We start from the raw sequence: 5,405 nt of genomic DNA, 5'->3' as shown, positions 1-5,405 counted from the left end.
TATTGATAGTTTCCCACCTTTAGACATATCGGATTCAAACTGTCACAGAAGAATTTTTTAAAATTCTCCTGTCAAGTGGCTGTTGACCGATACGTATAAAGGTGGGAAACTCAATATAATGTAAATTTATAGCTTTCTATTGATAATTTCCCACATCTACTAGTATCATCTCTTTTTATTTCACAACGTTTTATTTTCTCCGTCTTTGCGTTATTTTGCAGGTTATTATCGTACTCATCACTGTGTATATTTCTTTACATTGTTAGATATTATAATGAAACAGTTTCTAATATTTCAAATACCGAATCTTTGTAGCAGTTGTATTAGAAGTAGCCAAAATAAAATAATTGACCTAAGGTCACATATACGAAACATTAGTAGAACTGATTTATCGTTTAAGGTATATAAAGATATAAACGACAAAAATTTGTCGATATTAAAATAATTGATAAATTGTAAAATAATCTTGGTTTTGTTTCATGCAATGTACAATAAAATTAAGATCGCCTTGGAAAGAAAATCGTACAGTACAATATTAAAATAGTTTACCTTCCAAAAGTTTTTAATCGATTTTACTTGATTTATTCTTAAATAAATAAAGATACCTAATATTTTTATAAGAAGTGTTTTTTAGAGGAGAGCTTTTGTTGTTACGTGGAAGATTGCACTTGTTTTAACTTTTTTTGATGTTTAATGGCTTTCGTTTTATGCTTTTTGTTAGATTTTAATTTTTTATTGTGAATACCAGTAATTAATGGTGCTTTTTAATTTCTTGTTAAACAAGTATATTTAGATGCAATTTAAATAAAGAATTTTAAAATTTACTTTTGTGTATTATTATAATTCTAACCTATTTACCAGTGTTTTTACCTTATCCCATTGTGCATAAGCAAGATCAAGATAGAAAATAGGTAAAAGAGACAAATAAACGACGTAAAGGAATTTGAAACAAGAACTTTTTTTTTTTTTTTATTTTTTATTTTGGCTTAGACTTACCGTCATACTGCCAGACACATAAGGAATACAAGTTATCAAGTTATACAAAACAGGTTTAAAACAAAGATAACAACTAAAAGGTATTAAGTAACACTAAGCTTAACAGCTAAAACTACTAACTACCAAAGGTATTAATTAAAAATGTTTAAGGGAATTATAATGATAATTTGCTGTCTTTTAAAAAGTTAATTAAAGAGTTGTATACATCTACAGAACCAAGTGATAATAAATATAGTATATTCCAAGGAGTTGCTACTTTACATTTTAATAAATCATTTATTAATTTAGATGAGTAAATTGTATTTTTAGAACAACCAAAAAATATATGATCTAAATCACTTTTTTCTTCACAATGCTCACATTTATCATTATCCAAAACCTGTATTTTAAATAAATGCTTTGGATAACATGCGTGCCCGAATCGTACTCTAATAATAGAAGTTATGTACTTTCTAGAAGCTCTACAAGACTTGTACCAAGGAAATTTGGGAATATCGGGCTGAATTAACGAGTATCTATTTTGATTCACAAAAGAGTATTCCTTCCACTGGTAGCTCCACTCCCGATGCAGTGTTGACTTGAAAGAGATTATACTATCAGTCAGTGATATTTTATGTAGAATACTGGTATCGGATGAAACGCTTTCTTTGGCTAATAAGTCGACATACTCATTATGTTCAAATCCTGCGTGTGCTTTAATCCAGATAAAATGTACATTGATTCCTTTGGTTAAAAGATTTTGTTTAATATGTTTAATTTTATAAATGTATGGGCAGTCTTGGATGTTTGGGGGTCCATATTTACCAAGAGATTTCAATACTGCTAAGGAGTCGGACAAAATTATAATATGGGCAAAATCAAATTCAGCTACATATAGTAAAGCTTCATATATTGCAATAGCCTCTGCTGTATAAATCGAAGTCTCCGGTTTCAGTTTGAATTTCTTTTCTATATGTCCCGATGGTATAAAAAGGCGCATCCAGTTCCATCTGCAGATTTAGACGCATCTGTATATAGAGCTATTGACTCATTGTAACTATTCGTTATGGATAAAAGAATATTTTTATTTAAATATATGTTTTCACTATAATTTGGTACAATAATATCTGTAGAAGAGTACGCGTAGTTTTTGAATAAGTCGTTCGTTTTATCTATATTTTTTAAGAGTACTATATTTTGATTATAAGCTTCACACAGTAAGGGAGATTTCTTTTTTTGCCAATATTTATTGGTTAGATCATGGCAACTTAAAGTCACTATTTTTTGGTATAGAAGAGGGTTAATTAAGTATACTTTCATTAAATATTTTTTGGACAAAAAACTTCGTCTTAGATTTAAAGGAGGTTCCAAGGCTTCGAAATATAAAGCTTGTACTGGAGTGGATCTCATAGCTCCTAGACATATTCGTAAGGCTGAATTCTGTAAAACGTTGATTTTGTTTAGTAGTGCATTACTTGCTGATCCATACAAAACACTGCCGTAATCGAAAATAGATCGTATGTAAGCTTTATAAAATAATAAACTTACTTCAACATCCGATCCCCACCAAGTTCTATTAATTGATTTAAGAAAGTTTATTCCCTTATTACACCTGTTCAACATGTCGTCAATATGTAACTTCCAGGTCAATTTTTGGTCGAGTATCATTCCAAGATATTTAATTTTATTTTTAAAAGAAAATTTATGCCCACCTAAGGTGATTGTGCTAATATTAGGAAAGTTATGTCTGGTAAATAAACAAACTTGTGATTTACTGCATGATAATTCAAAGCCATTTTCAATAAACCATTTTTTATGGAGACCATAGACACTATTCAAGTTTTCAATGGATTGCTGATATTTCTTGTGTTCTGTGTACAAACAGAAATCGTCAGCATATTGTACAACATTAAATGCAATATTGTTAATAGTGATGTTGTGTAGATCTGCTGTGTAAATGTTAAATAAAATAGGGCTCAAAACGGAGCCCTGAGGTAATCCTTTATTATTAAGTCTAGGGCCTATAAGAGTATGATTATTTTTTAAATAAATTATTCTATTTTTATACAGGTTTACAATGTTAGAAGCAAACTGTGATGGAATATTAAAAAATGTAATCATTTTTTCTTGGAGAATTGAAAGAGAGACAGAGTCATAAGCACCTTCGATGTCTAAAAATAAAGCGGGCACATAACTGTTCCTGGAAAAACTGTTCTGAATGTCTACAACAAGAGTTGTTAAGGAATCTAAAGTTCCATAACCTTTTTTAAAACCATGTTGGTTAGCGGGTAAAGGATTTTGATCCCTTAGCCACCAATCCAACCTAATCTTAACCATCCGTTCGAGAGTCTTCAATATACATGATAATAATGATATCGGTCGGTAAGCTTCAGCTAATTTAGGGTCTTTCCCCGGTTTGGGAATAGGAACGACTATAATACGCTTAAAATCTATTATGATGTTGCCTTCAATAATTATCTGGTCAAATATATTTAAAAGTAATTGTTTTGCGTTATCTGGTAAATGTTGTATCATAGGATATTTGATTGCATCGTATCCTGGTGAGGTACTAACGCGATTATCAAGGGCAAATTCTAATTCAGTTCTCGAAAAAGGTGTAAGGAGAAAATGATTCTGATCAGATGGAAGCGTTTTAGAATTAATAACATCTAACTGGTTATTTACGTAAGGTGGAGCTATTTTATCGAAAAAATCGTCTACCCATGAATTACTTAGAGGTAATGAAAAATTAACTTTTTTCCTATTCATTTTTCTTGCTTGATTCCAAATAAGACTAGATGGAGTTTGTTTATTTAATTTTGAACACCATGCAACCCAACTTTGTTTGGCCTTTAATTTCAGGAATTTTTTGACACGAGCATTTACTTCTTTGCATTTACAAACATTTTCAGGAGAAGAATTGTTTTTATAGTTTATTAATGCCTTCTTTCTTTCTGCAACGGATTGATCACATTCCGAATCCCACCACGGAGGGGGAGTCCGTTTGCATTTAAATGGTTTATATTCAGAAATAGATTGTTTAGAAGCTTCATTAATACAGTCAATAAGGAAATTATATTTTTCTTGGGTATTTAAGGATGTGTGAGGTTTTTCGTTTAATAAGGTATCAACAAGCTGAGAGTATAACCCACATAACAATTTCATGTTCTTAGTAGATTCATAGAACATACTTTTCAGAAAAAGTATATACTTAGAATATGCGTAATTACCATTGCGAATGTGCAGAGCATATACTGAGTATATACTACATTACAGTACTTAAACGTTCTATGTATATACTTAGAATGTACTACCGCACTTCTTTTCAGTATATACCAAGAACATACTTTTTAGAAGATTCTAAGGAGGTGCTATAAACCTTCTATTTATATACTTAGAATGTACTATCGCACATATTTTTAGTATATGGGAAGAATATTCCAAGGAAGTGCTATATACCTTCTAGTTATATACTTAGAATGTACTATCGCACATATTTTTAGTATATGGGAAGAATATTCCAAGGAAGTGCTATATACCTTCTATGTATATACTTAGAATGTACTATCGCACATATTTTTAGTATATGGGAAGAATATTCCAAGGATGTGCTGTATTTCTCAGAAGTATGTTTTCAACATCACCCAATCTCATCCTATAGGTTCTATCAAAGAATACTACCCACTGGGTGTGTTAGTATTCTTTGGTTCTACTAATATATTATATTTACATATTCCAATTGCATATGAGAATGTAGTTATTACATTCTACAATATTACGTAAAAAGTAAGTATAAAATATATAAACTTTAGTTAGTTATATAGGTAAGTATGTATAATAAATATTATATGGGTAAGTAGCCTATATATAAAATATAAGTAATATATTTAGTTATTATGTGCACATCAAAATAAAAATGCTGCTTATATAATTATATAATAGCCAAATATATATAATATGTATGTAAATTACTAAAATTTATAGGTATCTATATACATTATACATACTTTTACTTACTAGGTATTTAGGAAATATTGAAGTACCAATATGAATTTATTATTTTCAAACTGCTTTTTATGTTCTTAAAAATGTTTTAGTCCTTGTAGCTAGAAATACTTGGTCCTACCTAACAGCGTAGGCGTAGACATAAATGCATAACTGTACTGGAAACTATTTTCATATTTTGCTCTTTTGTTACCTACCCCCTTCCCTTGTGCAGGTATAAAATGCAATGCAAGGGTCAGAATGACAATGAATGGCCGTTTCCGGATTCCCGAAAATTATAGGTAAAAATACTTATGGTATAAACTCAAATCAAAATGGTATATTCATTTCAACTGAAAACGAAACGAGAATTTCTCATTTTTCTTCAATAGAATTAAGTTTTAAACTTTTTACCATACAATTAAAACTGTTTAAAAAAAATGAAT

This window comes from Diabrotica virgifera, chromosome 7 (assembly GCF_917563875.1).
Source record: "Diabrotica virgifera virgifera chromosome 7, PGI_DIABVI_V3a".
NCBI classification, from domain to species: domain Eukaryota; kingdom Metazoa; phylum Arthropoda; class Insecta; order Coleoptera; family Chrysomelidae; genus Diabrotica; species Diabrotica virgifera.
The sequence above is the reverse complement of the archived record's forward strand: the minus strand, read 5'-3'. Positions refer to the sequence as shown.